This window comes from Rhagoletis pomonella, unplaced genomic scaffold (assembly GCF_013731165.1).
Source record: "Rhagoletis pomonella isolate Grant_MI unplaced genomic scaffold, Rhpom_1.0 Rhpom_scaffold_00003, whole genome shotgun sequence".
Lineage (NCBI taxonomy): Eukaryota > Metazoa > Arthropoda > Insecta > Diptera > Tephritidae > Rhagoletis > Rhagoletis pomonella.
The window spans coordinates 36,157,567-36,167,548 of record NW_023458557.1 but is presented as its reverse complement, the minus strand read 5'-3'; the positions used below and the strand labels follow the sequence as shown (position 1 = coordinate 36,167,548).

The window sequence follows — 9,982 nt, the reverse complement described above, 5'->3', positions numbered from 1 at the left end:
GATGTTGCTAGGGTGTTTTGTTGCATGTGCCACAGGCTGGGGTTACAACTGTCTAAAGAGGCGTTTGTGAGCCAAATCTATTTAAAATATTTTAAAACTATCAACAGCTCACGATTTTGTTCTCAGTGATCGTGCCAACTGAGTATTGGGATTTTCTTTCACAAGTAAAACCAGCCTTTCGAGCTTGTGTTTAATATTCACGACGTAGAACTGCATGAAATTAATAAAAATTGTTTAAAAGTAGCCGTCATAAAGCAAAAAGAGGAATGCAAAATCAAAAATTTTTCACAACTTTCTAACACTTCGCTACACCATCGAAACCAAAATTCTGTTCGACAGAAAATTCGATACTCAACGAAAATTTCAACACGGTTGCATAGCTCATAATTTCACTTTCGATGTTCGATCTTCGATAACCAGAGAAGATCGAAAATCGAATGCAACTCATAATAAGGGCCTAAAATTCACTAGTATTTTTAATGCAATCATGCCAACAGCAGTGTACACTTGCATCCAGAACTCGAAGTATTTAATATTCAAAGTGCCGTCTTCACTGATGTCCAGAAGGTTTTCAAAAGCTTAATTAGTCATCTTAGTAGGTTTACTTTTCGGGCCACATGAAAACGGGTTTGTTATCCAGCTGAAGCCATCCTCAGAGTCAATGTTGGGAAAAAATTCGACAATGAACAAACAAAATTCGACAAGAAAATAATTTTTACAGCCAATTTCACGAAAGCAATTTAAGTGATAAGTGATTTTAATTTGTAGAATTTTATATGGAAATTACTAGTGAAATCGCACACTTGCTCCATTTCAAACCGTTGTTCTGTACAAATTTGTCGATAGCTTTAAAAATTTAGTCGCTAGTTGCGTAAGTCTCTCTTCGTTCTTCTTCGATTTGCATTGGGAATGGGTACCTCAGTAACACGAGAAGATAGCCTCTAAAATCGTGCCGATTCGCTCTTTGACAGTGTGATTGTTAAGTTCCAAATAAGTAAAATGTACACGTGCGCGAAGCTGCTGCACTTGTTAAGAGAACAGCCCAGCCAGCAAAAAATCCAAAGATTAATCCGAAAACGGGAAGAAAAGTGGATGAAACGCGGATTAGGTCTACAAAAGTACCGAAAGTGGTTGTGAAAAGGGTACGTTTTCGGTCATTTTTCTGAAAACTTTCTGATTCAAGAGCGAAATATCCCTTTGCTACAAGCTGTTTGTGTTGTGTATGGGGTTTGAAGAGCCGCTGAAGGTAACTTTAATAAAAATCAAAATATTTGATTTTCTTTCCGCCATGTTGAACTTTGATCAAACCGCTTGCGTTGTGTATGGAAAGTCTAAAGAATTGCCCGCACCACTAGTATACTCCAGCCACTTGCGGCACCCCAGGCATACGCTCGCGGCACCCCAGGGTGAGGCGTCACCCACTTTGGGAAAGCCTGGTCTAGCTCATTATACATATACATAACACCGAGCGATAGTAAATTTTAAACACAAATATCCAGAAAAAAAATTGCGTTTTTAGTTTTTCACTCTGACGTCAGTAATTCAAAAGAGATTTAAAAAATTCAGAGAAATGTACTTAGAGAAGAAGTATGGGTATAAAATTAATGAGGAAATCCTGTAGAATTTAAACAGATTCAAGTTTCTAGTGCACAAGGGCTGGTAAATATTGAAAATGTCATTTTAAAATTTTATCCTTGAAATTTCGCAATATTTGTTTTTGAAAAAAATTATATGTTAAGGGCTTACAGTCAGTCAATAAAGTTTAGGTGCAGCGAATTTTTTATAATACGGATAACTATTTTTTTAATATTATATTTTTCGCTAATTTTTTATAAAAATATGGTTAATTCTACAACAAAAAACCCAAAAATTAGAGTTCCACACCTTATGCAAAAGTAAATAAAATTCTGCAAATTTACATTCAAATATTACACTTTTTATACACACTGTTTAGAAAAAAGTTGAGTACGCAGGTGTGAATTTGAAGTAGCTAGGACTTACCATTAATTTTTAGCAATTTTTTTTTGTTGAAGGTGTCGCTCATCTTCTCCATATAAAATAACGTTTGATAATTTTTTTATATGGAAAAAATTTGCGACACCTTCAACAAAAAAATTTCCCAAAAATCAATGGTAAGTCCTAGGTTCCTCATACTTGCACTTTATAATACTAAAATTGAATGCGCTAAAAAAGTGCAATATTTGAATAAAATTTTGCAGAATTTTCTTTAATTTTGCACAAGGTTTGAAACTCTGATTTTTGGGGTTTTTGTTACAGAATCAACCATATTTTTATAAAAAATCAGTGAAAATTAAAATATTTAAAAAATAGTTGCCCGTATTGTAAAAAATTTGCTGTACCTAACTTTATTGACTGACTGTATATAAACACGATAACATCCTCGAATTTCGTTCTTTTAAAATCAAGAAATTTAAATTTTTTTAATTCTAAAGAAATTTCCTATCCCATTTGTTACCCATATTTTTATTCTACATTGCATTGAATTTTTTTAATAGTTTTTGGAATTAAACATATCTTCAAAATTACAAACCCCTTCAAAATAAATCCTGCGGTCAGAGAGAAAAAATAAAAACGCCACTTTAAATAAAAAAAAGGTTTCAAACCCATTTATTTATTATTTATTTCAAACAATATAGAAGCAAATTTTTCGATTCAAGTTGTTGAAAAGTAATTAATATCTAAATCCCGGGACTACTCCCGGGATACCGGGATTGTGGCAACGCCATCCCGAAAATCCCGGGATCGGAAAAAGCCGAAAAATTAACATCCCTAATACATATGCATACATTCAACGCGTGGCGAAGCCTCGAGCAACCGTGTCCGGCTAGTACGTTTATAAATAAACTTTAAGCGCCTTACCACACACCACACTTAGCCTGCTGTATAGGTGCTCCGCTGCTGGTAGCTGCTACTCGATGAAGCCCTAGCGCTCCGCTGCTGCGTGCACTCAAGCGCTGCTGTTCGCAGATTCGGCGTTGTCGGACGGTGAAGCTGCCTAAGTTGTATGGGCAGGTTATATGTTTTTCTTCCGGGGCTGTACTTGCCCGAAGCCCGGGAGACCAAACTCTTTTTTAATAAAACTGTGTCAATGAAAAAACGTCAGATCGAGTTGAATGGCGCGTATGGAATGACGCCAATTTATTTTTCAGTTTTTAACTTAACGTTAGCTGCTTTCGCAATACAGCAGGGTTGCATTTTGCAATATCGTAACTTCTTAATTCTTTATTGTAATAGATTAGTAAAAGGCGAATTCATATAAGGTAAAATGTATGCTTGATCGCATTACATCACCCTCCTTTGGAAAAAGAAGAATTTGGCAAATTGATCAAGTTTGCCACATTCTTCTTGTCCCTGGCAAATCCAGGTTAAATTGTTTTGAAGGAACGAATTTTAAATGCGTTGGGAATTTTCCTTCCCTTTTTACATTCGTTTGTTCAGAACAATTTAGTTTTTCTAAAAATTTAATTGAATACTAAATGCAATTATGTAGTTCTTATTAGTAAATTAGTTTATTAATAAGTAATTAGTTGCCTAATTATCGTGTAAACACTAGAGTTTAGGGTAAGCATATTTTCTAATTAAACAAGTATTAATGTAGTAAGGCGGACCTCCATAGCTTAGGAAGTAGTAGTAAAAGCCGAATTTAGAGTAGATATATATATTTACAGTATGTAACAAAATAATCAAATACATATATACATATGTATGTTATTTTAGGTGATTAACGCTTATATCGTATAGTGAATTAACTATGCCTAAGGTTTTTATAAGCGATTTAGTAGAAATGATAAAATACTATTGAAATTCAAGATTTTACTTTTTTGTTGTGTGAATATTTATACACAGATTTTTCTTTACGCCAAGTGGCTACTTTAACAGTATATGAAAACATGATATTTTAAGTTTTGGTTTTATACATTAAATTTAGATTAAGTATTTTTAAATGTTTGAAAATTGGAATTTTTGGGTACATAAAATATTTGTGTTGTTTTCTTCCAAATACTAATTTATATTTACATATATTCATGTTTTCGAATTTGGAGCACAGTAATGGGCAAATTTTGATAATTAATTCAATATGATTTATTTATGATTTAAGTATTAAAATTTTAGCTTTAATTAGTAATATAAAATTGAATGAAATGAAAATTTATAAAATTGATAAGATTTCGCCGTTTAGGTAACTTTTTGGGTTCTGTTTTTGTGAACAGTTCTTAATTTGTTTTTGTCTTTGTCAAATATAGTTACGTTCACACCGTCTACTTTCGTCACTACGTATGGGCCCTGGTATATGCTTTTGTGTTTGTCACGGGGCTCCTTTTGAACTAAAACCATATCATTTTTGTTTACAAGTAAAGGACGTGCATGCGTGTCGTAAGTTTGCTTTCTTTGCATTTTATGTTTGTTAATCAACTCTTTTGTTAACGCATGTGATTTTTGCATACGATATTTTACTTCCTTAGCATAATTTTCAACGTTATAGATTGGGTCTATTTCAATCTTTTGCAATTCATGTGGTAAAATGGCCTTTTTGCCAAAAAGTAATTCAAAGGGGTAAATTTATTATCAACAAGTAAGAAAGTCTAAGTTCGGGCGGAGCCGAACATTAAATACCCGGCGCAAGTATTAAATATATGTTTTCCACCTTTCCGAAAGCTACCGCTACATGATAAGCCGGGGTGTATACATTTTAAGTAAATTAGCGTCCTTAAATTTCGAAATATTGAAATTTCAAGCATATCTGAAATTTACCGTTATATGAAAAGCGGCCTCAATTTTAGTCCGATTTCAACAATTTTCAACGGTTTGCTTTTATGTGGCAAGCACAATAACCATACCGAGCTTGGTATAAATTGCTAGAACGGTTAGCGAGATACATATATGTGATCACAAGTGGGCGGTACTACGCCCATTTTCCAAAATTTTGTCATAAACGTATTTCTTGGTAAAGAATTGTTGCAATCATCAATTTTGAATAAATTAGCTACAATATTTACTGATTTATCGAAGATTTTGTATTTCTCGAAATTACCGTTATATGGGATGTGGGCGTGGTTATTGTCCGATTTTAGAAATTTTCGGCCAGTTGGTATGCTGTACTAGGACCAACAACTGTGCCTAGTTTGGAAGAAATTGGTGTAGCGGTTACCAAGATATACACATGTAACCATAAGTGGGCGTGGCTACGCCCATTTGCCAAAATTTCGTAATATTCTTATTTTTCGTCTAAAACTCATTGCAAATATCAATTTTGAGTGAATTATCTTCAGTAGTTACTAAAATATCGCAGTTTTCGTTTTTCTGAAAATTACCGTTATACGGGAGGTAGGCGTGGTTATTGTCCGATTCTTAAAATTTTCAGCCATTTAGTATGCTGTACTAAGGCCAACAACTGTGCCAAGTTTGGAAGAAATTGGTGCTGCGGCTACCAAGATATACACATGTAACCATAAGTGGGCGTGGCTACGCCCATTTTCCAAAACTTTATAATATTCATGTTTTCCGTCTGAAACTCATTGTAAGTATCAATTTTGAGTGAATTATCTTCAGTAGTTACTAAAATATCGCAGTTTTCGTATTTGTTAAAATTACCGTTATATGGGAGGTAGGCGTGGTTATTATCCGATTTCGCCCATTTTCAATACCATCCGTCCCACGCCCAAAAGAAGTTCACGTACCAAGTTTCGTTAAGATATCTCAATTTTTACTCGAGTTATCGTGTGCACAGACGGACGGACGGACGGACAGACAGTCACCGCTTAATCGATTTCTCTTTTCATTCTGATCATTTATGTATACATTTGTCTATATCTATCTCGATTCGTTTTGCCTGTTACAAACAACCGTTATGTGAACAAAGTTATAATACCCTTGTGCACAAGTGCGCTCGGGTATAAAAACTGTGCTGTAAGAAAGTAAAATATTTTAAATACGTGTTAGCATATGTTTCGTTCATATATGCGCGCAAGTACTCATTGAAAGCTCTATGGTTCCGTTCTATGGTGCCAACAGTTACGTGGTGGAGTGCTGTTGAGAAATCGTGCTTAATATTTAAAAGTTTGGTTAGCTCCGATAAATTTTCGTTTTTAAATTCTGTTCCTAAGTCCGATTTAGTTGAATTCATGATGCCATAAGTTAATATAAAAGTTTCAAAGATAGCAGAAGCAATGGTTTTAGCAGATTTATCTGGTATAGCTACTGTTACCAGATATTTTGTTAGATCACAAATCATTGTAACAGCGAACTTGTTGCCATATTTGGATTCTGGTAGAGGTCCTATCGTGTCTATTACTAATATATCAAATGGTTTAATAGGGGTTGGCGTTAAAATCAAATTTTCTTTTACTTTAGGTTTGACTTTATTCAAAAGAAATTCATCGCAGTTTTTTGACAAATTCCAAATAATATTTAGTTAGAATTTTCGCGTACAATTTTTTCATTCCGCAGTGTCCGCCTGCGATCGGGTCGTCGTGGTAAATTCTCATTAGTTTTAATTTTTTGTCGTCATCAGTGATAGTTTCTACGGTATCTGTTAGTATAATTTGTAGACTTTAAAATTTTATTTCCGCTGGTTTTAAAGTTTGTAATAGAAAAATGTTTAAAAAATACATCATCCTTAGGCCATTCAATGCTTTTAATGTTGTGATTGCTGGCTTCTCGTTCTAGCCTCGAAAATAAATCCTCCAAATTCATTATTTCGTTAGCAGTCTCAACATTAAGTAACTCGAGTTTTTTATGTTTTATATGCGCATAAATTTTTAAAGTTGAAATTCCGTTATTATTATCATAAACTATTAGTGATCTAATACGCGGGCCTTTTTTTGAAAAATTGTATGCAAATTTGTCGTAAACTTTTACTGTCTGAGTTGAATTGTCTGTATAATCTTTGTTTTGTAGGTCTTTACCGTAACATTGTTTCGTCATAGCTCTGGTTTTAACTGCAAGTACGTGTTTCGTCGGTTCCCTGATATTATCAAAATGAATGCGTGAAAGTGCGTCTGCACCTACGTTTGCTTTACCCTTAATATACTCGATGGTGAAATTGTATTCAGCTGATTCAAGCCGTATCCGTGCTAGCTTCATATTGAATAAATAAACGTTCCGTAAACGTATGGTCGAAATTGTTTGATTGCAAAATAGATGGCTAAAAGTTCCAATTCTATAATTGGTTTTTTCTGTTCGGCTTTATTAAATGCTTTAGTAGCGAAACAAATAGGTAAATCACTCCCTTGTTGCTCTTGGCTCAGTATAGCATCGCACCCAATTTTTGAGGCATCGACAGTAATAATAAATTGTTTTGTGAAGTCGGGGTATTGTAGCAGTTTTGGTGAAATTAATGCTGATTTTAGCGACTCAAAAGCTTTATCACACGCACTGTCCCAAATAAACTCAACTTTTTTCCTGCCTAATTGATTTAAAGGCGCTGACAGAGACGCAAAATTTGGTATAAACCCTCTGTAATAATTAGCAAATGCGACGAATCGTCTAACCGCGTCTTTGTCAGTCGGTTTTGTATATTTTTTAACTGCATCTATTTTGGTGTCATCTGGCAACAGACCTTTGGCTGAACATTTATGGCCTAAAAATGTAACTTCTGGCCGGAGAATTTTGCATTTATTTGGGTTGAGTTTTAAGTTGAAAGCTCTGCATGTATTGAAAACTTTTGATAGATTTTTTATGTGGTGTGCCTCGCTACAACCAATTACGATTATATAGTCGACGTAAAGAAATGCCACATTGGGCGGAATACCGGAACAAGCAATTGTCATCATTCGTGAGAATGAGTTTGGTGCTACGTTTAAACCAAACGGTAATACTTCCCACCTAAATGCTCCTCGTATGGTGCTAAAGGATGTTACGTAACGAGAGTCAACATGCAAAGGGATTTGATGAAATCCTGTAAAGAGGTCTAAAGTTGAAAAATACTTCGCTCGGCCAAGATTGTCTAAAATGTCATCTATTCTCGCAAGAGGGAACTTATCGGCAATCAGTTTCTTATTAACAGCACGGAAATCGACGCACATGCGGTACGCTTTTTGACCATTAGTGTCTTTTTTCGGAACAACAATTAAAGGGCTATTATAATTCGAGTAACTTTCTTCGATTAATTCATTTTTTTTAATGACCTATTAACTTGACGGTTGATTTCCTCACGCTGGGAAAATGGTAAACGGTAATTTTTAATGTAAACTGGGTTGTTGTCTGTCAATCTTAGTTTTTGTTCGTAGAAGTTGTTTAATGTCATTTTGCCGTCCTGAAGTGCAAATATATCTGCGTAATCTACGCACAAGTTGAGCAATTCGCTTTCAGCGTAACTAGGAACTCGTTTTTTCAAAGTCTTAATCAGTTCTTTTGTCCGGTTGTCATCGTTTCTTGTCTTATTAATAGAATAAACATAGAAATTAGCGAGTTTTTCAGTCCGGATGTTACAGTTCTTTACGTATTTTATGTCACTTGTGGTATTTATGACTTTGACGATTGGGTTACTTGTACTAATTATGCACCTTGCCGTGATAACGGTGTATCAATTTCTTATGACTCCACAAAAAGTGGTTCCGGTGACTTCCTAAATTAAAAAGTCGAAAGCCTTCGCATCTGGTTGGAATTACGCAGGTATCGCTTTCAGTTCCGTGAAGAATCGGAATCGCGACGTTTTTGTTACCTACCCAGAAGGAGATGCAATTGATCGCATAGCTGATAACCAGGGAACGGATTTTATGGAAATTGCCTTTTTTTCTGCTAAAGAGATAGAGTATATTCCATTAAGAATGTCCACGATTTAGCTTTCCCTGATTCCATATATATACATTTGATGCTGCCTTTTTTTGCCTTTTTTAAGATATTTGCATTTTTTTGCCTTTTCTACCTTTAAAAAAGTGATTATAGCATTTACAATTTTTTTTTTCAGATTAAAAAATATACACATACCCATGCGGCTTATAGAAGCGCAGGGACCTTTTGCCGAATTGGTGTTGGAAAAATTCAAAGCTGTTTTCTCTGCTAACGTAGGCTTGCAGACAATAAGGGGTGTGGATAAAATTGTAAAGGGCGAGGAAAACGCCCTTTTTCCTGATAATATGAACGTTTCAAACGTTCCATATTTAAATTGGGCTCCACTTGTATCAATTTGCGTCAAGCGCACATTTAGTACATTCAAGGTTTTTCTTCGCGAAAATCGAATGAAAATGCTGCCCGAAAACTTCAAAATGCATCTTGTGGTTCAATGTTACTACAACTATACAGATTAAAGTTTTATGAGCTAGAAACTCGAAAGGATACAAGTAATTTTTAGCAAAAAAAAACCGATTTCAACTCTCATATAAAAAAAAAATATATATATATATCTCATGATCCGCTGAGCGGATCTTAACCAGATTATTTATAAAACACACGTTACATGTGGTTAATGACGAGTTTAACATCCCTGCAGACGGTATATTGGGTAAAGACTTTTTGAAAACCAATAGATGCGTTATCAGCAGGGAACGAATTTTTAGGACCTAAAAACCTATAAAAAAGGCAAAATAAAATAACGAATTAGGCTGGAAAAGGCAAAATAAAGTAGCGAAAAAGGCAGGAAAAGGCACTAGGTATTGCAACAAGTAATTTTTAGCAAAAAAACCCGACTTCAACTCTCTAATAAAAAAATATTTATATATCTCATGATCTACTGATCGGATCTTAACCAGATTAGTGTAAGACCACCTCTGAGGCACTACCTTTCCGATGCATGTATGTTACCGCATGACTTTGGACCACGTCAACTGATTTCGATAATTCTTTTTGCATCGGAAAGGTAGTGTCTCAGAGGTGGTCCCATGCTAATCTGGTTAAGATCCGATCAGTGGATCATGAGATATATATATAGATATTTTTTTATATGAGAGTTGAAGTCGTTTCTTTTTGCTAAAAATTACTTGTTGCAATACCTAGTGCCTTTTCCTGCCTTTTTCGCTATTTT

The 9,982-nt window shown here is 34.7% G+C and overlaps 1 protein-coding gene across 1 annotated transcript in view; it reads right to left on the bottom strand.

Annotated features, from left to right (window-relative positions):
* LOC118735180 overlaps positions 1 to 9,982 on the bottom strand; it is a 134,930-nt gene that overhangs the window by 101,853 nt on the left and 23,095 nt on the right. The window lies entirely within an intron of this gene.